The following is a 27,343-nucleotide window of genomic DNA, read 5'->3' as shown; positions in this document are numbered from 1 at the left end:
AAATATTCTAAAGATAACTTGAATATCCTCACTGACTTCAGGGGCTACCGGATCAGTCCCACTGAACAGGATAACAGGAGTATTAACAAGCTCACCGGGGCGCTCGGAGGATAATATTCTGCTTGGGAATGTTCCCAAAGCATATGGTGTGTTCTCTTGCCGAGACAAGCACTGTCAAGCGTTTTAGTTGCTATAACTCAATAGGCATCTGAGGCAAATGATTTTCAGGCTGATCCTGGAAGCTTCTCCACAGAGGGTCCCTCCTGCAGAAGTCCTTCCCCGCCACCCCAGCCCAGCCCCACCATCAGCAGAGCCCTCATTGCCCCGACTTGGTTCGACAGAGGGGATTCACCCTAGGACAAGCCGTCCTGCAAATGGCAACGCTGATTTTGTTCAGGCCCTGCTAAATTAAGGTAGATTATTTGTTCAACATAAGTTTTTATTATTTTAGCAAAAGCAAAACGTATTAAACATCTGTCTTTTCATCTGAACAGAAAGAACTGAAGGTTTTAAGCAGTGGATATCTATTCTTTTAACCAGTTTGTTCTTTTAGAAATGGTTTAATAAAGCAACTTCTCTGGAAAAGAAAGCGTACATGCACATGAAAGTAGTTTTTGTTTATTAGTCATGGAGAAGATAATTATGCTGATTACTTCACTGTAGGAGTGTTTGGAAGTATCAAAGACTTTGAATATTGTTTTATATATCTAGAAATTGAAATTTAAAACTGACTGCAGGAAAAAATTCTTAAGCAGAACTTGTCCATAAAGCCTTTTCCCAAAATGAGTCTCCTAGTTAAACCAGACGTCAAATAGTTACCATTCTTACAAAACAAGTTATTGCCCCCAACAACTGGCAATTTTTAATTTCTTTTCAGGAATATGCTACCAGTCTGGTCCATATTGAGTGCTAATCCGCAAGTGCAGCCAAGCCAAGCTGAAAAATAACTCCCACTTCAGTGTCACTAATATGCAGCGGCATTTATAACATCACATTAAATTTGAAGGAAACTAAAAGGCATCCAGCTTCCCTGGCAAAACTATGGCACAAGCTCCGGGAAGAAGCAGCTCAGGTGGGAAAATCACCTGCACATCACCTGCTGCTGAAGAGGACGTTGAGTTTCCATCCCCTTTCCATCGGACTGACTGGGTCAGCTGGCACGGCGGAAAAGCCGGGAGGCTGTGGGACACGGGAGCTGGCTGGTCCAGGCAGTGGCCTGTCGAGGGAGCCTGGGTGGCCCCACTGGGTCAGGGGGCTCCAGGGTCACTCGAGAGAGGGCTGTGGGGTGGGATCAGCTGTGCTGAGGAGCCCAGACCAGCCATGTGCCTCCAGGACGGAAGGAGAGACAACAGGACAAAGCCAGGTTCACTGTGTGACAGCAGTGGGAGAAAGGACAGCAGGAGAGGAAGCCGAAAACACCCTGTGAAGCCAAAGGCCACGAAGACTGAAATAACTTCTCGAAACAAAAACAGGAGTGTTGCTCCAGCTCCTTTTCGTCTCACTGCAGGGGAGATGGGAAAGGACTGGGCCATTGCCTGCCTTGTCGTGGGGCTGGCAGCGAGGGTGAGAGCATGGTTGTCTTCTTCACTGAGCAAATGGTAGCCCAACAGCAGCTCTGTAAGATTTAATAAAGGGTGAAGCGAGCTACGAGAACCACGCCGCTAAGACTGAGATGCTAACAACATTACGGGGACATCTGAGGATACTGTTGTGCTTACCAGAGTACGAGAATCAACATCATCCTCTCTATGTTATACAAAGGAAGGAAGGTTATTTAGCATCCATCTGGTTTTGTTCAAGAGGTAGTAAATAACTGTTCCTCAGATGTCCACCAAAGGCTTTCGACTGGTCTTAGCTGCTAGACGACAGGGCTTTTCCTAGACTGCAACTGTCACCTTCCTTGTCATCTGAGACCAAAATGAGACATTCCCACTTTTCATACCTCTTTCAGGCAGGCAGCGTGATTGCTTGTTTATGGAACGCAGATATTAGCACAGCTTAGGGAATAAAAAATTAATGGGCACTATCCAGCAGAGGGAGCACAATAACGTAAAAACCCTTCAGCTGTACCGTGAAGAACTTTTTCTACTAAAATCTACAATATTTGGCAATCCAAGTTTACTGTTTTAGCATATGGGGTGGAAAAGACAGAATTTAAATAAAAACAGAGAAATAGGAGAGAGAGATCTCAAACAAATACAAGTAACAAAATAATTGACCTCCTGTTATTTTCATCCGTAGTAAGGCAGATGTAACTTAACTGTTGGAAAAATTAAGTTTTAATAAGAAGAGATCGAGGATGATCTTAGGAAGAGTAATAACATCTATTTTACAATGCTGATTTTAATTTAAATAAAACTGGCTGCTCTGGCTGAAAGACTCAAGTGCTGCTTTCAGTTTGACTGTGCACTTCCTCTTGCTGTTAATGAAGTCATACATCACGGAAATAACTGATCCACCCATTCATTCAGTTTATGTGTAATTTTTAGAGTCCAATATGACAGAAATCTTACTAGATACGTTCTCTCTTCTGTGACTGTTACACTTTCTAGTCTAATCACGCTCAAATAATTGTGAATTAAAAAAAGAAAGCAGAGCTAATACCTATTTTATGAGAAACGGTCATAAACCAGAGAAAGAATTAGTCAAATTTTTATATGGCTTACATGAACTACAGTAATTAAAGAAACAATGGAATAGTTTAAAATTGTTGCCATCTTATATCCAAACATTTCTCAGGGTGCATTTCATTAATATATTTATATCACGAGATTTTTTAATTAGGACAACTAAATTCTAAGCTCTGCCACTGACTGTTATTTGACCTTTGGCAATTCACAGTCTTTCTAAGAGAGTTTCTGTTATCTTTGTAATGAAAATCATATTGATTTCACAGCTGGGTAGAGTGTAACAGCAGCTTTGCCTGCTGGTAGAAAGCACCGTTGAAATAAAAACATAATTTTAAAAGGAAAGAGAGAAGAAAGAACTGGATGTTCCAATCAGAAATGCTAACTACAGCTAACTCGAGGTAGAATATATTCAGTTTAACTCTTACATGTTTTCCACAGAAAAAGCCAGGTGTGATGAATACCGATTAGTATTTTTTCTGTTAAGCAAACTCAATTTTTTCCTCCACAAACTGGCACTAAGATTAATAACTGAAACAAAACCTCTCTACTGCTGAATATTGAAGATGCCCCCATCCAGCAGACTCTTCACTTTGTTGTACAATGTCCTAAGGAAATGAGGTTTATGCAGGCTCATTATCCATTCACTCAACTATTATCCCACTTTCCCTGGTAATTTATCAACCTCTTGGACAATCTCAACCAAATCTAGCAGAACAGTGGAAGTCTTAGAGATATTATTGACTACCAGATTCAACTGAGATTGGAGGAAGTTTAATGGACACTTACTACCTTTGCTAGTCTCACTAGCCACACTGAAAATAACTTCAAAAGCAGACTGAAAGCAAGGCATTGCCAGAGGTTTCTTATCCCCATTATAGACACAGAATCTTTACCCTGACAGGACAAGTTGATCCACAGAAAGTAAAAGGTGTCATCTCGGGAAAAGGTCTGAAAAAATATTTCTTAAGCATACCGAAACTCAAACTGTTTAGTTTATATACTTGTGTACTCCACAGACTTCTAGAATATCTTATTTCATTAGTCAAACATAAATTCATTTATTTCAACATAATTCTACATTAGTAATGCCTTAAGGTCACAACAAAGTTATTCAATTATTTTAGGATTATGATGACTTCACCAAGGTTATTAAAATTGTAGTCAAAACAGCATAACTTCAAAAATGTCTCATTAAATTTTCTTACTGTTTATCACCAAAGCATTCTCATGATCCTCTATAGATATATAAATCCAACAAATTAACATTTAGAAGGTTTTATTGTCTTCTTTCCAATTAACAAATACAAATACTTTCACTAGGCCAAGACAATCCCTCATGACTTCACAACAACCAACAAAATGTCTAGTACGGCCAGGCTCCTTAAAAGCCTAGCTCATTCTCCTGTGCATGATGGCCACTACCAAAATGTGCTGTGTGCTGTAAGGTGACCAGTAAGCAGAAGAGAGAAAAAATGAGTTAACGCTGGCCACACATCCCCCCCACACACACATGCGCTCCCAGACAAGCAGATAAATCTATGTGTGAGAAGATACTCTATACAAAGTATCTGTGAGATGAACTCTGTGTGAGAAGAAGCGTAAAAGGGTTGTGGGAACTATCTGAAAACTTTTGGGACTCACCAGTTCCACCACCCAAAAATAACACGTTCAGTTTAACACGAAGTCCCTCAAAACTGTGAGAATCAGGTGGAAAAGAAACCCAAAACTGAAGGACACTCTGAAATCCACAAACTTTATAATATTTACAAAGTCCTGAATGCTCCTGAGGTGAGGGGGCATTGTGACCGCAGGCACGGGGAACAACAGACCGGAACCCAAACCGCCTCTTTCATGTTTTTTTCTGTAAAGATTGCATTTCAGGCAGGCAACAGAGAATCAAACATCCTTCTGCCTGTCCTACACATCACAGACTAGGACGGGTATTTCATTGCCCCATCACTGGGAACAAGAACTGCACCAACGTAATTCATGACAGGCATCTTGCAGAGGTTAGCAGAGGGGCGACCGGGCTTGCAGCAGTGCAGGAGACCACCCTAGGTACAGCTGGGCAAAAACAAGCAACAAAATCCAACCCGGAGTTTTGGGAAAGGCCTATGCTGGCTTTTGAAATTTGTCATGTTAATGTTCATACATTCATAGGAATTACTGCTATACAAATACATTGGTGATAATGAACATTAGATTATACATATTTGGTTTTACATTTTAGTCATTTTAAACATCCAGTCTAAGCGTTATTAGTCTCAGACTCATAGTCTTGATTAAAATTTAAAGTCTTTAACTATGGAGAATTAAGCCATTTAATCCAATTTTCTCTAAAACTTGCCTCTTACTTTTGTAAGTCTCATTAAGGTTCATGCAAATATGCATCACATATAATCAGTCTGAGATATCATGTAGCACACCACAGTATATTAAAGCAGTATTTTAAAACACAGCTTTATGTTACTATATAGCGAACCCTAGGTCGGAATTAAGCCCAGGCATGTGCTGGAAAAGCCATCCTACATAGCTGCATCACTGAAGGCGCACGTGTAGCGTAGATACATCCCGAGCCCCAGTGTACACACCGTGCTGACACAACGGTCTGTGTGAGTGGGGGGTGTGAGGCGCTTACGCCAAACTTCTGCCATTCTGAGAGGTGGTGTAATTTCCTCCGAGATGTTCTGTTTCCCCCCCCAACAGCAGGCACCGCGCCTGCACCGGGAGCCTCTGCCGACGCAGGCGCTCCGACACCGCGACACCCAGGGCGCTGGGGGACAGAGCACCCCGGCACTAACCCTCACATTCCAGCTCTGCACTTCCCGGAGCACTTGGCTTCTGCTCTTCCCAGGGCTTTGCGCCAGCTCCATCCATCAGGCATCGCAGTGATTTCCTCCTCCACCGTGGCATTAGCAGTATTTTGTCTCACAGAGGAGATAAGACACGACCCAGCAGCACAAAGGAACTGCATACTAAAAACAGAAGGTGAAACTAACTTTCTGTTTAGCTGCTGTTGAGGTATACATTCAACTTTTAAAAGTTTTGATTACCTGCTGGGATGTACTATGGTTGCTGCATTCCAGAGAAACACAAATCTTTTTTGTGGTAAGTGCTTTTACCATAAAGCTCTTGGGTACGAATTTTTTTTCCTGAATACAAAAACTCACATGAACCTGTACTGTAAAACAATGTCTAAGGAAAAGAAAAAAAACCCAAACCAAAACAAAAAAAAACCTCTTAGGAGCAGAAGAGAAAGAATTTTTTACCCGCAGACCACTATGGACTATTAAGGATGCACCAAACTGATACTCACTTATCTAGGTTAATGGCCATCACGAACCATCCGTTGCTATGAAACTGTTTAAAATCCATTGTGTCTACCGAATGTAAGGAGATGTACCTGTAAAAACGACTTTGAACATGTGCCTGATCTCCATTAAAGAACATGAATGCCCAGAATAGAGGTGCTGATCTTAAAAATATAACAAAAATCTGTGAAGATTCTTGCTTCTTGCAACTATCTATTTCCTTTTGAGCTTCTCAATTAAAAATTTGACTGCTTATTAAACTTGTTTTCATTTTAATGTGTTTTTCATACGGCACGTGTTCTTAAAGAGTTAGAGCCATGAGGAATTTAAGCATGCCAATAGGTTGCTGAATCATGCAGAGATTCCCAGTGGGCTTGAGCCACTGTTCATCCTTTTTTTATGGACATCTGGGAACTCTTCTCTTGTTAGCACTTCATGTTTTAACATGTTCCAGAAATTCGCTGTGGGTCACAGTTTAAAAAATACAAGTGGCAAGGTCCTCCTGAGCTTGCTTTAAGCAATCAGCTTCAAACAGTAGAAGCTCCATGGTTTTGAGTAGGCAGACCATCTTGCCAATAACTTTTATGGACAAAGATGCCTATTACTGAGGCCAGATTCCTTCCAATAGCTGACCAATTTTATTTAAAATTAACTTCAGATAACTCTACTCTGTGCTGAAATCTACAGGGCATTTATGTCTGCAGGAGAATAGGTATCCAAATCCAACATTTACAGTCTTGTGATGCCTCCAAAATTTTGGCCCAGTTTCCCGTTCATTGAATAAGTGGCTGCATCCTTTCAGTCCATAAATTTCTACTGTTGCAGCCTTGCAAAGTCACCTAAAATCTGATATCATTGGACCTGAACACGTGACAAATCTCGGTGGCATTTTTAAACCACGTGCTCCCTATTAACTTTGCCTTCAGCCCCAGCTCAATCCTTTTTAACAACAAACAGGACATGGAGAGTAATACACATGTCTTTTAATTGCATCCTCATCTGGAGCAGCGTTTGAGCCAAAGTCTCCCATCCATCCTACCTATGCTTCAGGCAACATTGCTAAGCCTTATCCACCAAGCAAGCCCCACAGCTGCCTCAATGGCAGAAGAGGATTACACACCATGTACAGGTATCCATGGTACATACCTGGTCCCATCACGTGTATATATACCTCTGCCTCTGAGGGGAAAGTGAAAGGGAGGGAGCAGGTTTGAAGTAAGCCTGGGGCAAGGTGGAGTGTGTTGGCAGCCACATTCACCCCATGCGCCATAAATCTGGAGCTCGTAGGTGCCGTGGTCTCCAAGGGTCCACACCTGAGAGACCCGAGGAAGGACAGATGGCGTTTGCCACCAGCCAGGACCCACGGCCCAGCTCAGCACGGCTCAGTGGCAGCAGAGGCAGCTCGCTGCTCAGCTTGGATGGCTGATGGGGCCCTTCGCAAGCATCAAGCTCTCCCAAGGTCTCAGCAGCTGAAGGGGAAAGAGGATCCAGGGAGCTGGCAAGGTGCCTTCAGCTGGGCATTGCTGCCCTGAATTTAAACCAACTTCTCTGCTTCTGGTTTTGCTCATAGAAGACCTTCCACAAGTGAACAGACTAAACTATTTAAAAATCAAATCAAGAAAAAAATATGAAGAAATAGAACAGCCGAGTCAAATTTCTATTACATTCTTCAGTAGAAGTGCTATGCCCTGGTCATGTTACAGGCAATGCAAACAAACTGCATTAAAGTTGTAACACAAACTGTAAAAAATAAAGACTGCCCAGAATTAAACAAATTAATAGATTCAAAACTCTGTGTCAGGAGCACGTGTTTGAGACTTGTGAGTCGGCAGTCAGCCTCCTCGGCCCAACCATTTTATTCTAAGGATTTTAAAAGTTATCTCTGAAATGTCTGTGCTTTACTTTATCCTTTTAGTTTTTTTCATGGATTTCACATGATACATACAATTTTTGAGAACTAAAGTGCTACTTCTAATATTTCCAGTTAAATGAAATCTTTAAAATAGAAGGAATGATAATATAAAAATCTAAAACTATATTTAGTATTCGGAATGCAATTAGGGCAATTTTATTAAATTGATTTCTGAAGTTCCCACATGAGTGATCTACAGTGATATCACTCAGTACAACAGTAACAGGTGCCGAAAAAGTAATTTTAAACAAATTAATTTTATCACATTATATGTTTTTCCCCTATTACAGCCAACTTTCCAAGTACTTCTGCACAATTATCTAAATGAATGTATATCTAGAAGTACTTTATTCCAAGATGTATTTCCATTTTTCATTACAAGATCACAAGAGTAATGGCACTGTTTACTGTCTTTTCTACAGTAGGATTTTATCACTGTTTGAAGACAAGGATGAGATAGCATAGGAAGAGTACCCGGAGCCTATCTTTTAAACCACAGTTTTACTACTAGAGTAAAATACACAGTAGAACTAGAAGGGACCTCTAGCAGACGTCTAATCCATCCTGCCGCCTGCAGGAAGCAGATATTCAGGTAGTCTGATCTTACAGATCTCCAATGGAGATGGAAACTCCAAAAGCTTGCCAAGCAATCTATTCTCTATCCTCACCATTAAATTTTTCTGTAATTTCTAAAATAAATCTTCTTTGCTGTAATTTAAGCCTATTACTTCTTGTTCTATCAAACATAGGCAAGAGAAATAGATTGTTCTCTTCCTCCTTGGAGCAATCTCTTGTGTTATAATATCTTTGCTCTGTCTTCTCTGTGTCAGACTAAACTAACATAATTTATTCATTTTTTTCTTCTAGATTATAATTTCTACACTCCTGATCTTTCTTGTCATTCTCCTCTGGACTGTCTCCAGCTGATTCTCTTCTTTCTTGAAGTCCGGTGTCTAAAACTGGACATGGTATTCTAATTCAGTATAAAATTAAGATTTGCTAGTCCCAGATTTCATCTAATTATTTAAATCATGAAGCTGATCATCTCCCAGGAAAAGGATAACCAAGCTGTCATTCTAGTGCATAGTAATTGTCCTGCTGGAAACCAAAGTTGTGAGCTAGATTAATTAAAAGACAGTTCAGTGAAAATCAATCTAAGGAAACTTGTTTTCCTTTGGATTTGTGTCTTAAGCCTGATTGACTTAACATCTAAGAAGGCACAGACTCTGAGTCAAATTTTCTTGTGTCATACTATTTATCTGGATTTTTTGGGGTCCAGTAAGAGAGAAATCACATGAAGCCTATCCCTCAGTGGTGTTTATCTGCCTATAAGAGCATATTTCCAAACTCATGAAAACAAGAGCAGGGAAGCTGACAGCTGGCGTAGATAGGATACGAAGAAGTGGGAGGAGACAGTGGCTGGGCCAAGCGCAGCTGGTGCGGTTTTGAACAGCTCATTCAGGGTTAGGCTGTGATTTTACAGCTCGTTCTGCTGACTCTGACAAAACAGCCCCCAGCATAAGCCCACCTCACCAGCTATTCTGAACAACCTCTAGAAACGTAGTGGCCGCAAGACCTCTACTTGTGGTGCATGGTTGAAACTGGCCAAATGCTATGTTCAGGGAGTGGGCTGATACAGACAGGTGAACAGCACGATTTCATAAGCCTTACTTCTTTAAGAGACCAGGCTAAATAGTTTCCCTACTACCATTGTGAGCTATATGAACAATGCCCTGTTACATACTGTCTTGAGATATTGATTTTAGATCTCCTGCTTAACAAAAACATATTTTAAATGAGAATTTTATTTAAATAAAAATTTATTTTAAATAAGACATGCAGGTGAGAACGTGTCTACTTCCTTGCTTTCTTCTTTTCTGTCCTCCCTCACTTAAATGTTCTATCCAAGAGAAAAAGGTCCACGCTTTTGAGAGCTGGATCCTGACATTCAACACAGCGTCATTTATTTCATTCTTACTGTGATTCTAGAACTAAATTCCATCGTATTTAGGTGGAGTCACTCAAGGATTACATAGGATATTCATCATGCAAGACACAAGGTCAGTCTATTTATTCATCCCTGAAGGACTACTACTTCTGTCACCAATGATGATACCAATTCCACTGCAAAGAATTATGATTGTGACTCTAGGATTTCAGTCATAAATAAGTAAGCGGCTATGGGTATTTATACTTGCATTAATTTGAAAAACTTCTCCAGTAGACAACATTTTATATAGTCACTATTTGTAGGTGCATTTGTCTGGTATTTCAGGTTAAGATGAGTACTGGAGATTTCAGGAACAATACCAATAAAAACTAGCCTTAAGAAGGTGCCTCAGTCTGTCGAGGAAATATTATATTTGCTTATAGTTACTCTGATAACTTTGATACTAAGGAGTATTCACACTGTCTACTTCAAGCAGCTGTCTTTGTTGTTATGAACCACCTCTTCAAAGGAGTCTACTGTTTTTTCTAGTAATTATAGGGGAACTTTCTGGGAAAACACTACGACAAGGTTTTACTAAACAAAGAGATTAGGGCCCGGATGAACAACATGATAAATTAAATCAGGATTGGATAATTGAGGAGAATGGGAACAGGACACAGGGACAGGGACAAGTATTAGAGCAGACTGGCAAAAGTTGGGAAGGATGAAGCAGATGAATCACAGATGGCTGAAAAAGGTAGAAAATCTCAACCCCAAGATTTATCCATTGTATGAAAATGTGCGTGTCTCACCAAAACTGAAGCTGGCCACGTGAGAACAGTAGCCCACTGTTACCAGCCATTCCATCAGGTCCAGCTAGTGGAAGTGTAGTGTCTCCCTGTACAGAACATAAAGGCAGAACATGTTTGTGATGAGAATTTTCTCCTTTTAATAGGTCTTGGCTGGATGTGCAGTCAAAGTTTCTAGCGCTAGAAGCTGCTAGGTTATTTACTTTGGTCTCACATCTGAAAAACACCACAGACCCTCTTTCAGTAATGCCTGTGATTATTTATGTTTGACATCTTGATTTGAAGATGGACATACTATTGGTAGTTACACTATTTAAAATTGATGACACCCCTTCTCGTATTTGAATTTGACTTTACTTTTCAAACACTGGCACTTGGCAGGCCTTTTTCTTTTCTATGTATATAACAGTTCTGTCCTTCCCATAAAATTATTCACTTGGTGTAAGCAAGCTGCTGTCTTCACAAAATTAATTACATAAATATATAGACAGACAGTCAGCAAAGAAGATGCAAACTTGCATTCCCTGCCATTTTTTCTAGCTTTCAAATCTGTTTCTGGGAATGGGACAAATTCCTGACGTGGACAAGATTGTGGACACAGAATCCATGAAGTTTTGCTTAAATCACAGCAACAAAATGTTTTAATGAAATAATCTTTAAATATATTGAGTGCACATAATACAAGTGAACAAAATGTGGGACCAGCCATCAATATTTCTGTTTTATTGAATGTCACCATGTAAACAGGATGTACTCTTTACTTGTTACAAAACCCACGTTAAGGACATTGTACAAGAACATTTTTTGAACTGTAATAAGGCCAGAGAATAGGCAAGTAGCACCTCAGCTTGTCACAGGTGCAAAACCACACTACTGAATTCACACAACAGAAAAATAACCCCACGAGCGTAAAACCTGCTTTAGCCTGTTACTTTGGGCATAATGCAGAGATAGCAGTCATTTTTGTTATTCGGCACCAGTTCTTGGAAGGTTCAAAGGCGCTGCAGAGCTTCACCACCTCCCGTAAGGCACCTGTTGGTACTGGAATACTGACATCCCTAGGAACCCAAACTTCTGCCGTAAGGCACGGAATCCTAGCCTTATTATTTTGACAGAGCTTGAAGCCTGTCAGCTCACCCCTTAAGCCTGAACGAGATTCCCACAACAGCAAGCTCCCTCCCTGCCTCACCTGCAGGGCAAAAATCAGGAAAGAGCCTTCAAGCACAACCCCTCGGTCAAGTGCTTGGGCAAAGGCAGCTGAAGACAAGACTGTCTGGCACTGGCCGAGATGTGCTCCCCAGCACGCCCCAGTGGCACAGCAATGAGGAAACTCCCCTGGAATGCAGCCATTCCCCACCAGCTTGCTCAGGCAGCTTCCTGATCAGACGTTTCTGTGAAATCCACTCCCACTTCTCCTCCCACACTATTAAGGAAGCCTCTGCACCTTGAGCTGGGCTGTGACTTCCTCCAGGCAAAGGGCATCCAGCATTACGCAGAGGGATGCAGAGCAGAGGAAGAAATAATCTGTCTTGAGGGCTTCATCCTCGGAGTGAGGGGGGGTGGAAGCATCCCTGCCATGATCTGACTGTTGAGACATCTCAGGAGGAAAGAGCAGTTCCCATCCAGATGTCGTGCTACTTCAGACATGAACAAAAAAAACCCCAGAACACCAATTCCTTAAATTTCATGCTGCTGCTAATTTCCTCCTCTATTCTTTATTCATTCAAAGCAAACAAGACTCAGTGGAGGGTATCTGCTTATAGCACGTCTGCATGCTCATGGCACATTTCCAATCTGCAAGGTGAAGCCTTTAACGGCTACTCTGTCTGTGACGAAACATCGCGCCAGTGGTTGCTACAAGGACCTACAAACTGCTGGCCACCGCTCTGGGCCATCCATTCTTTCACCATTTTCCCCTACCTGCCAGCAACCTGCTAGGGAAGACATGGAGCTGGGCACTACGCAAATAACCTGGTTCAGATAGCAGACAGGGATAAAAAAGGGCACAGTGTTTGGAGAAAACAGCATGGAATAAGCTGAAGGGCTTAGAAGCTCAGGGTCACTTCCCCCTTTTCTGTGCATGTTGATCCATCAGACTTCTCTTTCCTCTCTTTTATCTAAAGCACATTTGCAGCTTCAACCCAATCTTTCCATGTTTCTCTCTGTTCCTGAGAAGGGGCATAGTGGTAGAAGGTCCATAACAAAAAGATGAGGCTGTTTCTCTGTTCACACGCCAGTAAACAAATTCACAGACAGAATTTAGCACGCATTATATAATGATGTTCAGTCAGAATCTGTATCTGATATGGATTTGGTACAGTTCTTACAACACTTGGAAGATTTTTTACAATCTGTCTGCCAACTTGATTTAAAAGTTCTGGAGTTATTTACGAAGCAAGTTTTTGAAAGTGTAAATATGGCTCGTATTAAAGTAATTTTTTAGTAAGAACACCAAAGGAACTTATTGCACTTAAATGCTGAATGCACCAGAGACTCACATAGGGACCATGAAGAGCTCATGTATAGTACAGTCCACGTATGCAGCTGGCAATGCTAAGCTGGGGACTTACAGCTAACACAGTAAGGCCAAGACATATGCCCTAATTACTGAGACTAACTCAGTAAGGCTGAGACAAACTTCTTTTTGAAGTGCTTCAACTCACTTTCAAACAAGTGAGCAGAAACATCTAGGGAATGTAAGAGTGGGATCCATCTCATCCAGCTTGACATGTCTATATCAATGGAGTCTAGAGAGTGATTCATCTGACTAAAAGGAGATGCCTGCTTTAAAATGAGTTGACTCACTTTCTGGACAATATTGACTGTTTTGACTAGATCCCTACTGACTATGACTCCAGGCCTATCAGCTGCTTCTACCCAGTCTAAAACAGCAGAGAAATTCAATGAGTTTGACTGAAGGCTAGGGATATTGCAGGACATGATCAAGTAAACTAGTAGCTAATATAGACTATCTTCCAGTTCTCATTGCGGAGGAACTATTGATGATCCTACAGAGACATCACCATAGCAGAAATTATACTGAGATAATATGCCCAAAACAGGCATTAATTAAAAGTAGAAGTAGAAAGGAATGAAACAGGTTTTTAAAATCTCCCATAAGTATAGAGCTTTTTTTTCACAATGATATCTTATACTGTGCATATACTTGCCATATATACACCATTTATGAATATTCACCATGAATCAACAAAGTATTTTTATGTAATCAAAGTGCTGGCACATTAGGAAGATTGTATGTTTGATAGTTTTCAGACTATATCATAGGCTTTAAACTATATCTTCTAAAAAGATGCAGATCTTGAAATGTCAAAGATATTTAAATAGAAATTATTTTATTAACTAAGGGCAAAGAGACTCCTTAGTTACAACTTCTTTTGTAGAAGCATATTCTTGTGGCCAGCATATGAGTGACGCTTTTATTAGATGCACTGAAAATGTTGCAGCTTTTGGATCATGGAACCTCTTCTAGAACAAAACTGAACAGCCACATAATTTTTCTCACAGAGCATGATATAATTTAATCCAAGTGTTGAAAGCTGATCAATATTTTTTTTCTTTCCCCATTGTGCAAATCCTATTTTCCCCTTTCCCGTATTTCTAATAAAACATAAGCCAGTGTGTGGATTTGTTAACATACTACTGAGGAAAGGAGAAGCAGGTTTATATTCTAACTATTCTGTCACAGAGAAAGAGGCATTATCAAACTAATTATGAAATTTAAGACAAAATAAAAGTAAATCTTTCTAGTTGTCAAAAGTTAAAAATATGCTGGATGTTTCTATCTAAGATAAGGGCTGTGATTATCCACTCCCTTGTATTTGTCCTGTTACCTACACCTGTGGAAGCTGGTCCCAAATCAGAGATTCATATCTATTTTGCAAAATTGTGAATGATTACATCAGAAGAAGGACAAGTCATATATTCCATTACAATACGCATCATGTGCATTAAATTTTTAGTGAGACATAAAGTAGGTTCATGTTGTTTCTTATAAAATGTATAGAATTTGATCACAGTCATAAGGAGATATACGGCTTGTTTCCAAGCACTGTTTAGAATGTGCATATTTTTTAACAGAAAGATACTAATGTAAGTCAGCTTCTCATTTTACATAATTCTTCTTGTAATGCACAGCTCCACATACAGCCCTGCACAACCCTGAGTGCAGCATCATCACACTCTTATATAGTTTTGCTAATGCTGAAAATAAACAGAGTGTTTGGAAATGGGAATTAACACCAGTTAGAAGACAGCTATGATCTAACCCCAAAAATGTGCCAGTTGCAGTAATGTACACTAGCCATCTACAGACAAGTATGCATTAACTATTAAGCAGGTAAGAAACCCACAAAGGAAAACAACAATTTACAGTCCTGAAAACAACAGGGCCACTCCAAAACATCTGCCACTTTCTACTATCTCCAACCTCATCTTAGGACAGTAAGAAGGAAAATGTCCCTGAAAGGAATTGTGCTTAATCAACTTCTTGGATCTTTCATGTCTTCAGCAGAGAAGCATACACTCTTTGAAAACAGATTCATGATTTTTCAAAGTTCAGTATTAAGAGCCAGATTCAAAAAGAGATTCAGACAGATTTTAGGGCTCTACATTGAAAGTTGCAGTCCTCAAAATCAAAACTCAGCTGCCATCTTTTGGTGTTGAAATATGTAGATGCCTCACCTTTGACACTTAAGCAATAAGGTTTTTAGCAGATCTGCAGAGGCAAACTGTTGCCATTCGCTGGCCTCTGCCTTATCCCTCTGATGGACAGGTTGGAAGTGATCCCTGGAGGTCAGCTAGTCCAACTTCTCATTCAAAGCAGCTCCGACTACTGCAGGTTGCTCAGTCAGGTTTTGAGTATCTCCAAGGACTGAGATTCCACAGTATGTACTGAAAACCCATTCCAGCATTTGACTGTCCTAAGAGTGAAAATATTTTTCCTTACATGCAGAATTTCCTGTATTGCAACCTGTGTCCATTAGCTCTTCCCCTGTCACTGTACACCTCCAAAAAGAGTCTGGATCTCTTCTCTGTATTCACCTGAAACACACTCTCCTCATATGCTTGTACTCTAGCCCATGTGATCTTAGTGACACTCTGCTGCATTCACACCAGTATGCCAATGTCTTGTTCTGGGCAGCCAAACCCTGCAGAATCCTAGAATCAAGAATCACAGAATCATTAAGGCTGCAAAAGACTTCTAAGATCATCAAGTCCAATCATCAACCCATCATCACCATGCCTGCTAAACCATATCCTGAAGTGCCACATCTACACGGTTTTTGAACACCTGCAGCGATTGTGACTCTACCACTTCCCTGGGCAGCCTGTTCCAATGCTTTACAAATCTTTCAGTAAAGAAATTATTCCTAATATCCAATCTAAACCTCCCCTGACAAAACTTGAAGCCATTTCCTCTCATCCTAGTATTCCAGAAGCAGTCTCACAAGTGGCAAATGGAGGGGAATAATTACTTCCCTGGACCTGCTCGTTACATCTTGCTAATACAATCCAGGATGAGGTTGACCTTTTTCACCCTGACTGCCAAGTCATGCTGACTGTGTCCACCAGGATGCCAGGTCCCTTTCTGCAAAGTTGCTCTCTCGTCAGTTGACCTTCAGCATGTGCAAGTGCAGGGGGTTATTCCATGCCCAATACAGGACTTCTCACTTGCCTTCGCTGAGCTGGGTAAGGCTCCTGGGAACCCATTCCTCCAGCCTGCCCTGGTCCCTCTGAATTACAGCCCTGCCCTCCGGCATATCATCTGCTCCCCTGCAGGCTGGTATCATCCATAAGTTTGCTGACAGTGCACTCTCTCCCATAGTCCAGATCATTAATAGTGAAGACACCAAACCACACTGGTCCCAGAATGTGTCCCTGAGGGGGACTGCCACTAGCAACCAGCTGTCAGATGGACTTTGTACTGCCAATCACAACCTGTTTAGCCTGCTAGTTCAGCCAGTTTTCCAACCACTTTATCACCTGGTTATCCTGTCCATATCTCACTATGTTGACTGGCAGGATACTATCAAAGACCTTGGGAAAAGCTTTGCTAAAGTTAAGGTAAACCATATTCACTACACTTCCCTTGCCCACAGAACCAGTCATCTTACCATGATCAGCCAATCAGGCTGACCAGGGACAGTTTGCCCTTGGTAAATTCATGCTGCCTGTTTCTAATCACCTTCTTACACTTCATGAGCTCAAAAACAGTTTCCAAGAGGAAGTAATCTTCCAGGAGACGGAGGATAAACTGCTTAGCTTATAGTTCCCTGGATCCTCTTTCTCAACCTTCTTGAAGGTGGGTATGCCATTTGCCTTTCTATTCTGTCCCCATTTACCACAACCTGTCGAAGCCGATGGGCAGCAGACTCACAGTGACATGGGCTAGCTTCCTCAGCACCCTTGGATGCATCCCATCTGTTTTGATGAACTTATATATGTCCAGTTGGCTTAAGTGCTCAGTCTTTACTGTGGCTACAGTTACACTCCCTCAGCCTCTGCTATTAAGGGTAAATCTTACCAATGAAAAAGCAAAACAAAACAAAATAATAAAAGGTAAAAAAGGCATTGAACGCCTCATCTTCTTCCATGCCTTTTGTCAGTAGTCCCCCTGCCACATAAAGTACTTGGCCTGCAGACTGCCGTTTTGTTGCCAATATACTTACTAAAGCTCTTTGTGTTGCCCTTCACATCCCTTGCTGTTGCAACACCAACTGAGCTTTGGCTTTCCTAATTCCCTCCCCGCAGACTTGGGCAATGTCTCCATATTCCATCCAGGTAGTCCTGGACCTGTTTCTACCTTCTGCATACTTCTCCTACGTATCCAAGGTCAGTCCAGAGTGTCCTGCTCATCCATACTGGCCTTGTACCACATTTACTCATCTTTCTGTAATTTGGAATTGGACCAATTGTGTGCTTTGAGGCCATTCTTGAAGATCAGCTAGCTGTCCCAGGCCAGCTAATTGTCTCCCATGTAATCCTGCCCAGCAGATTCCCCAACAAGCTGAAATTTGCACTCCAGAAGTCAAAGCTGGCAATCTTACTATTTATTTCGCTTATTTATCTCAGGATTCTTAACTACACAATCTCAGGGTTGCAGCCAAAGCTGTCCTCAGCCTCCACACCCCCAGCCAGTTTGTTCACGAGTAACAGGTCCAGCAGAGCACCTCCCCTAGCTGACTCACCAATCACTCGTGTCAAGAAACTGTCATTGCACTTTCTGCAGTTAATCCATGCTCCAGGTGCTGACACATGTCTGGAACCTGGTGTTTCCTAGGAGTTGCACTTTTACTGTCCTGACAGCAGATATCTCTCTCAGCCTTCAAGATCTGAATATCCTTATCACCTGCCACAGGGAATCTCAGGAGAAGGTTCCTTTGACACAGCTGTAGCTCTGAGGAACACTGTGGCCCTGATGCAAAGGGCTCGTAACATATCCTGAGGAGAGATGTGATACAAGTGCGAGGAGGTTAGAAATGTTGTGGTGCCAAGGCCTGCTGTGACAGGTGCTACATTCATCACCCCTAATGATGCTAAGAGTGGACAAGGAGACTAAGGGGACATTCTCAAGTTGTTGGTGCTAGCTATGGAGATGAGCAGAGCAGTCCTATCCATGTTGATTCCTATCCATTAACCAGTGTCCAAGGAAAACTCATCAGTGCCAAAGATGAGAAAGGTACCACGCTTGCAGTCACTTCATGTGGGCTTGTAACAGGTGAAACAGTGCTGGAGATGGCCCCCTGTTGCCTCATTTCACTTGCCAATGAGCTTCCTTGCTAATCTCAAGTGCTCAAGATGTTTTTATATAGCGAGGGTTAGAGCTGCTTCCCTGAGGGAGGACTTCTTTGGAGAATGGCCTCATATTGATTCAGTAATGAAAGCTTTTGCCAGTGCACAGCTCCTGCCTATTTAATGTGACCACAGACTTCTGAATTTACTGATGACTTCATAACCTTCTGAATCTAATGATGACTTCATAAACTTCTGAATCTGTAATTCTGCTTTTCAAGCTTCTGATCTCGTTCTAAAATAATGATGGATTGAACATTTATCAGAAATACATCATCTTCTAAGGCAGTTAAGGCTCCTGGATTGCACAGTAGATGATAGGATCCAGCCTTTGTAAGTCATGCTGAGTGAAAAGTAGTCTTTGGAGAAGACTTGTAGAGGCACACACACATCTTGAGTGTTGAATAAACAGAAAACAACTCACTACCTGTCTGAAATTCACTGTAGCAGGGCACTCCACCTCAGCACTGTCCCTGAGAGAAACTCATGTGGGGCGCTCCCTGCTTCATAACCTACACAAAAGGGTAAAAAAGTCTCTGAGTTTGAGTAGTAAGACTTGTGTACGTCCTACAAGGGGAAGACAGATGTGATCTAACACTTTAAATAGAACTTGGCTTTTCTTCAGTGAAGGCTGTAACTTCCCAGCTAATGTATTTGAAGCAGGAGGATGACAATTCTTGCTCTTGAAGAGGATTCCTCATCGCCCTTCAAATGAAAGGACATAAACACCCATTGGGATAGCATTCTAGGCGATAAATCCCAAGGAAAACAGGCACCTGCAGACAGCAGTAGCTCTGCTTGAAAAAGCTCCAATGGCCTCTTTGCACAAGATTTTTTCAGTAGTCTAAGTGGTCCCACTCACTCCTGAGTTCTGCAGTTCCTACTCCAGGGCAATTATTCTGCTCCCCTGTACAAAGCAGTTTAGACATCTAACTTAAAATTGCAGATTTTCCTGCTCATTGACGACCAGACAGTTTTTTCAAACATCATAGCCAAGCTTCTGGAATATTTGTGGCGGGGTAGTATGTTTAAAGTTCTTCACCTACAAGCTGGATACTGTGCAGGCCTGATGATAATTTTTTCATCAGGTCTCAGATTTTCCTTTTCCTTCGGACTAGAAATCCCCTTCGTTTGGAAGCTGGCTTGCTTTTCAAGTGCAGAATGTTCCCTTTGTTCCCTTCATCAACAAATTTCATACCATGAATGCTAAAGGATACCAAATTTGGGCTTTGTAGCAAGAAGTGGGAATACAGGCTGTATATGGCCCTCTGCCACTGGAAAACACAGTCAGATTCCTGAGACGGGCCATTTAAAAATTCTGATTTTTCTCTTAAACCATGTTAACCACTTTAAATCTAGGTGCTATAATTTCCTTCAAACTTCATTTTATGGCTAACCTTGGCTGTAAATGACAATAAAAAAACCCTCACCTTTTTTTTTTTTTTTTACTGTGGTAGCACTTGGATTCCCCAACCAGTATGTCACATTTTATTGGGAATTGTAGGCCCCCACAGATAACGAACAGAGTGTCTACCAGGAAGTGTTTGCATTCTTAAGCCAAGCTCCTTCAGTTATCTGTATGCACAACTTTACACATTAATAATCCCATAATGTTATTGAAGATTTCACAAATATAAAGACATGTTTTTAGATTATAGGTAAGTTAACTTAAAATAGAAAATACAATATGTGTGAAAACAGAGTTTGGTATCAGTTACAGAATCATGTTTAACGTAACAATGTCTCCATATTTAATAATTAGCTGTTTCTGATTTTTGTCTAGCATTATAAACAGATAAAACTCCAAGCAGGTATTTGGAGAAAAGATAAGTAAATTGATTTTTAGCATTTTAAGCTATATGAAAAACTTTAATGGATGTCAACTGTGTGCGAGGCATCAATGACTACATTTATGAGAAAAGTGTGATGCTGCCCTTCCAGTTCAGTCACAGCAGTTCTGAAGCACCTGGGTCCTTTGATTGCACTTTAAATGCTGAACTGGGACCTGGTTTAGAAGGAAACTGCAGTTAAGTGAAAGAGAAATTCTATCACAACACCAAGTGCTTTATATAGTGTTTCTCGGTTGCATGAGAAGTACCACAGCTAGGATGGAAAAGTGTGCGCTTTGTAGCTAAGATCTGAACTTTTTACTTCTAAAAAGAGGGATAAATAAGTTACCTTGTTTCTTCATTTCCATTCCCAGCTTTCCATATCCTCTGCTGTCCAGGTGATCGTGCTCCTGTATTCAGCACTGGTGAGGCTGCACCTTGAGTACTGTGTTCAGTTTTGGGCCCTTCAGTACAAGAAAGACATTGAGTTGCTGGAGTGTGTCCAGAGAAGGGCAACAAGGCTGGTGACGGGTTTGGAGCATAAGTCTTATGAGAAGCAGCTGAAGGAACTGGGGCTGTTTAGTCTGCAGAAGAGGAGGCTAACGGGGGACGTTATTGCTCTCTACAACTACCTGAAAGGAGGTTGTAGTGAGGCAGGTGTTGATCTCCCAGGTAACTAGCGCTAGAACGAGAGGCAATGGCCTCAAGTTGCATCACGGGAGGTTTAGATTGGATATTCGGAAAAATTTCTTTACTGAAAGAGTGGTCAGGCATTGGAACAGGCTGCCCAGGGAAGTGGTAGAGTCACCATCCCTGCAGGTGTTCAAAAACCGTGTAGATGTGGCGCTTCAGGATATGGTTTAGTAGGAATGGTGGTGTTGGGTGGATGGTTGAACTTGATCTTAGAGGTCTTTTCCAACCTATGATTCTATGCTCTAGCTCACATAACAAATATAGATTACTTTTTATGTAGTCTTATTGTGTGAAAAAAGTTTTACACTGAAGAACATGGACTTACTTAACTTTGACTACTCTGAGCCTGTTCCAAGGTCTAAACTGGAACATTTCTTCTTACTTGATATGCAGAGGCATTTGACTTGTCCTTCTGGAGCCTCCCAAGGCTTTCAAGCAATTCAAGGGCCAAACCTGTACTGAGACTGTAACACAAAACAAGCCGTTGGGTTATTCTGCAGAAGCCAACAGGGCTCCCAGTTGTTGAAGTAAGACAGAAGAGGCGGCGAGGCTGATGCTGCTGCACTAATCTGGATTCCAGCTCAATCCTTTTCCATCACTGGAGTGGTGACACATCCCCTGTGAGCTCTTAAAAGGGCTACTTCTCCTCTTGTTTTTCTAAAGCATAGCATAGGTTTGATACGATTGACATGGGAAAGGAGAGGTTTTCTAATTGAAAATCAACAGTAAGTCTGTACTTATTTTTCAGTTTCTTAACTTTACCGTTTATACCATAAAATTATAATTTGGGATTAATTGCAGTTTCATTCTTTCCACAGTACTTACAGGGAAGCCATGAACCTTCAGACTGAGATTCCGAGTGCCATAGCTCCGGTGCCAAAATATTGCAGAGGAGGTGGAGGAAGCGGAAGCTGGAAAGAAGGCTAAAATGGCTGGGACTTATCAGAAATTAAAACCAGTGGGTCTGCAGGAGGGCAGCACTTCGGAAAGTCAAGGGGAGACAACACAGTACTTCAGCATTCAGTTTTAATGTTGACTGAAAACATTAATCTTATCAAAATCAAGCCTGTGGTATGCATCCTCTGTCTCATCTACTTCAAGACATGCAGGAAGCATAGCCATTCAGCAATATCCCACATTTACACTACTTCAGATGTGGAACTTCATATATGTATTTATCCTAAAATTTATGCACAGAAAAGTAGCGGGGGGAGAATACATATGTATAAAACATTTAAATATAGATGGGTCTTGGTCCAAAAGGTTCTATCTTAGATTTTTCATGAGTGAAGAAGACAAATTTATTTCCAAATTTCTGTCTTGGAAAATATCCAGCAAACATCATTCTGTATGGATATTTAGGTTCACCTTCCCTCCATTTCCAGGGCCTGCAGACTCCAACTTTTAGGTCTTTGGATGCAGTGCAATGTTCTGTGGGCAGGCTGAAAGTAGGCAACAGAAGGAAAATACAATAGGGTGGTTATCAGCCAAAATGCTTATTCTAACTAATTTCTGTATTGTCTGTGTCCATCTCACACGGACATGCCACATGTAAAATGAAAGTTAGTTTTCTATTTCTGTTTTCTTGTAAATACCACAAGATGACAGTTGTACCCCACCTGTCCTGAAAAAGAAATAAAGAGCACAGTTAACTATCGAGCCAGGTGCACCCCTTTCAAAATGCCTGTGGCAACTGAGCTAAGCAAACTAGAAGAAATATTTACCAGAAGACTCACCACCTCTCTTCATCATGCTTTTAAACACCAACAAGGAAGCAAGGAACTGGCAGCAGCACCTAACTGCCTTGACTTCAGGTTTCTTCGACTCCCTCAGTGTGAGAAGAGGGAGAACCCTTTGTCCTGCTGTTGGTATCTGAATGGCGTGGATGCTGGAGCCTTTGGAGGTGGCACACAGGAAGAGGGAGCCCTGATGCTTATTTCCACCTTCTCTTGCACTGACACTGCCGTTCACAGTGAACCTTCTTAGGTAACAAGTCCCTTTAAAAAGGTAACCTTGTTGTTGCACATTTTCATCTGAATTAATCTTTATCTAGGTTGCAGCACAGCTGTGTGAATGCTAATGGCAAGAGGAGGGAAGAAGCGGATGAAGGCGAATGGTATGCTTCTGTTTGGAAGCAGCAGCAGTTTAAGCTGTATTAAACTAACTGTGGAACAACTTGCTGTTACTAACCACTAGCAGTGGCTCCACAACTTGCCATTGGTTTGAGTATTTAGTGCGTAACTAAAAAGCCACTCTGCTGCAGGATGAAGCTGCTACTGCCGTTCAGAAACTAGCTAGTCAGACTGCTACCAATTTGTGAGCTACTACCTTGGCAAGTCAATTACTGTATTAGGTTAGTGATACCATTATGTAAATTATTTACCTGCAGTTTTTCAGCATCAGGGATTTGCCCAAAATCTCAGTTGTTCCTGGAACAGAAGAGCACCATGAGACCCACGCCGATCAAGAGGAGATATGGATATTGCACGTGCATATGTTCATGACTCAGAGGTGACCCCATGAAACAACTGCCTCCTAAGTTGTATTATATTCCGTATTTTCAGGAGATTTGACCTTTTACATCAAAACTTATCCAATAAAAGAGCTAGGAGTTGTCTGCTACGTTTTTTGTCCTCCACCCTAAAGGTTTAAGGGGCTCTTAAAGTGCATGGAATATTTTGTCCCCAATTAATTGTAAGTATTGGGGTAAGCAGAATCTTAAGTTAATAGATAATCTGGTACACAATTCAAGAGCTACTTCCTGTAGTAGCCAGTTTGTGGTAATGACATGTCATTTCTGTAGATGGTGTAAATTGCTGGCTCTGTTTTCATACTTCAATAAAACCTGTTTGCATAGCTCATACTTCTCCTTTCATTACAATTAGGCAGGCGGAAGTTCAAACAACAAAACTTTACTGTTCATGTCTGTAAGTTAAATAACCACTGCAAAGTAGAAAATGTTTTTTTTTAAAAAATACAACTTGCGGGCCACTGCTAAGTTGTACTGAAACTGCAGTGTACTTTAAGAAGTGACTGACTGATGTGCAAAGGAAGAACAGAAGGATCAGCTGCTTGCAGTTCTCCCATCTCCTCTCCACACACCTTTATTTCTTGTGTCAGTGGTGCATCATGGAATATGAGGAAGAGTACTTAGGGTGGCTACATTCTGGGATAAAATATTATAAATGTATATACACCCAAACTGCAACTTGTATCTTGTATTCAGACAAAAGATTATATATTCATATTAACAATCGCTTCTTTCTTTCACATCCAAAAAAGGCTGAAAAGTCCTTCTTTAGAGATCAAGACACATACGAAGTATTTCAAAATAGCAAACCCTCACTAAAAATTAATTGGCAACACCGTTGCACAATATGAACTCAGTAAGTTCCTTTGCAAGTATCTTTACTTACTGTCTTTGAGTAGTGAATCGGCAGCAGCTTTGTCCAATTAATTTTGACATGAGCAAAGCATGATAAAGAGAACTACTTATCAGTACTTAAGTCCTGACTACTTTTATCATCCATAAGACATTACACAGCATACCAGGACTCTGGTTTTGAGACACGAGCCAACATTTTCTGGGGAACGCCGCTCAACTCCTGGACTCCAGTTCCAACAGACTCACACGCCTCTCTGGCATTTGAGTCCAGGTCCTGGAAGAAGCGACAGGAGCTGCGACTTGAAGAGCTCCTGTTCCCTGTCTGACACGCGGAGGGCACCAGCACAAAGAACGGCGCACTTGGCGAGACTGGTACAATGCCGCATTTGACAGTTTAGGCTCAAAATGTGCCAGCCTAGATAGCTGGCCCGCAGTGGTCCCCTCCTGCCGCACCCAGGCGCAGGCACCTGCCTATTCACTGCTTCCTTTCCAAACATTAAACTTCCCATGACTTCATTCACATTTATAAAGCTGGGGGTTTTACTATTTATTGCTACTCCCTATTTAAGTTTAGCAAGATTTACTATTTACTGCTCGGTGGCTTTGCTTTGCCTGTTTTTAAATTTGTTCCTAACGTCCAGTGAGCAGTACTCTGCTGTGGCACCGGACAAAGGGGAAACTTCAGAGAAACTCCTTCATCAGGCAGGACAACTCATTTCAAGACACCTGGAGAGCTGCAGTCTTCAAGTATGCACGACAGCTTTTCAGAAGGCCACTGACTGCACAGCATCTCGTTTGTGGTGGAGTTTTACCACCTACCAAAGCAGGGGAAGATCTGTTGCACTACCTAAAAGGCCATCTAAAATCCTGCTCATTTTTGCTTCAAAAATTTGCAAACATCACATCTCCTCGCTTTCCATGTAAAGATGTTGAAAAATACTGAAGCTGCTTCAATGATTTGTTTGAAAAGTGCCTGTTTCTCTCCAGCTGGCATGGAACCCCTTGCAGGCACACAGAAGAAGTCAGCTTCACTGACTTCTATACCCAGGAACTGCAACTTGCCACTGAAACCAGGAAGAACAAACCAAACCCAGGTTTTCCTTCCTGCATCTCTCCCAGGACCATAACAGCACCGAAAAGCAGACTTTTGGTGATCTTTCGCTGTTAACAAATGTTCAGTATAATATCCATATACCTAGGAATATTCAATGAAGATTTTTTTATAGAACAATACTATTAACTTTAAGCCAGAAAACTCTCAATTCTGCAGAAACCGTGCTTATGAAGATCATATAAAAGGAAATGGAAAGCCGTCCCTCTCCCTCAACCATAGGGGTTTATTTTGTTTTGTTTTGGAGGTTCTTTGTGGCTCCCCCCCCAGTAAGAGGCATGTGACCATAAAGTAGTGCTCTGTGTTCTAATTATACTGCTAGAAGACACGTCCCCGCCATTTTGTGAGCATGGGATGGGGACAGGGTAAGGGCAAATAAAGCAAACAGCTGTGTAAAGCTCTTCTATCATTCTCACACCTGACTGAAGCCAGTAGTACCACAGTGAGGACAAAACAGCTCTAAACGTTATGCCCACTAGCCATTCCTCAGGCACTCCTTTCTTAAAAATTAAACAAACAAACAAAAAGAAATAGGAGGTGGTACTTATTAGGCTAAGCCTTTGTTAGCAATGAAGCCACCAGAAGCCCTTCAGCAGAGATTAGCAAACTAAGTAATCCTTTGGGAATTCTCCCAGGACACCCAGTTAGTTGATCAAGCTGTTCCAGTCGTGGACTGGCTTTCTGTAACAACCGTTAGGACTAAATGGAGTGACCACAGCTCTGCCTAGCAGAGGGACACAGCTCAGGCACTACCGAAGGCTCAGATAATGTACCTAATGCAACACAACTACTTCAGCTACTCAGAGCCCTAAGTCCGTTTGAGGAAGCTAGCACCAAAATCACCACCATAAGGAACATTTTTACTACTTGGATTACAAGTATAGGGCTTGCTACTGTCTTTTCATACACTGACTCTGTATTGGGCAGTGCTATTCTGAGTAATTATGCTGGACTGAGCTGAGCATATCACCGGATAGCTGACTTCCTGTATTTGCGCCCAGTGTACAAATATTTTGCAATCACACTGCATATAGTGACTGTAAATACAAATAGAGCCAAATAGCTTCTACGCTATGTTTTCAGGATTTAATTTCGATAGGACTCCAGGTTCCAAGACACCTTATAAGAAGAAACAACCGAAGACATACTGTTTTTTCTGAACCTAAAAACTACTTGGGATGAAGTTTTCCAGGCCAGGTGTCTGCCTCAAGCTGATGTTTTCAATAGAAATTTTCAACAAGAATGTAAGTATGAAACTAAGAGAGAAAAAAACATCCCATTTTCACTCAAGTACAGAAAAAGCTCTCTTAATGTACCTGAAAAGGTCTTTACTTTAAAGAGAGAATTTGAAATTTAGTGGGCAAGTAGACTTTGAATCAAGGATATGCCTTTTGGGCAGTTTTCCTATTGAACATCATGATGAAGCAATAAGCTTTTGAATCTCAAGTTGCACACGCACAGAAAAAAAATAAATATTAAAGAAAGAGCTGGAAGCTGAGTTTTCTAAAAATTCTGTGGCATCAGCAATGCTGCAGGTTGGTGCTAGTGGTTACCCCTACCTGAGGCAGCAGGGGGGCAGCCGTCAGGGCTGGGGCTCCGCTGTGCTCCGTGCTCCCTCTTCTGGCACCCAGACCCAGGTCAGCGCAGGGAGCCAGCGGCAGGCCTGGGAGGGAGGGATGGGAAGGTGGGTGGGTGGTGGTGGGAGGCGACAGCAAACGCAACCTGTTGGGTACACCCCACTGCTGTTTCTGCCTTCATCGGGGATTTACACAGAGCAGCGCACTTCTTGCATCGAACTGGTAGCCTCTAACGAAATGCTTCTCATTTTCCGAGTTCCAAATTAGAACCTCTGGAAACTACGGGCAGAAATACCGAGCAGTATCTACCAGACGTATGCAGCCTTCTCGACTGCAGCCTCTGA

The 27,343-nt window shown here is 41.6% G+C and overlaps 1 long non-coding RNA gene across 13 annotated transcripts in view; it reads right to left on the bottom strand.

Annotated features, from left to right (window-relative positions):
- LOC142362178 (uncharacterized) overlaps positions 1–27,343 on the bottom strand; it is a 46,046-nt gene that overhangs the window by 11,796 nt on the left and 6,907 nt on the right. For 3 of the 13 annotated variants that reach the window (XR_012764759.1, XR_012764760.1, XR_012764764.1), the window contains 5 exons: positions 21,752–23,355; positions 21,252–21,390; positions 20,583–20,697; positions 10,596–10,681; positions 462–5,605 (listed from right to left, as the gene is read on the bottom strand). This is a non-coding gene — a long non-coding RNA (uncharacterized LOC142362178). The other 10 variants (XR_012764762.1, XR_012764763.1, XR_012764765.1 and 7 more) reach the window with 9 other exon arrangements.

This window comes from Opisthocomus hoazin, chromosome 8 (assembly GCF_030867145.1).
Source record: "Opisthocomus hoazin isolate bOpiHoa1 chromosome 8, bOpiHoa1.hap1, whole genome shotgun sequence".
Lineage (NCBI taxonomy): Eukaryota > Metazoa > Chordata > Aves > Opisthocomiformes > Opisthocomidae > Opisthocomus > Opisthocomus hoazin.
This window is presented reverse-complemented; position numbering and strand designations above follow the sequence as displayed.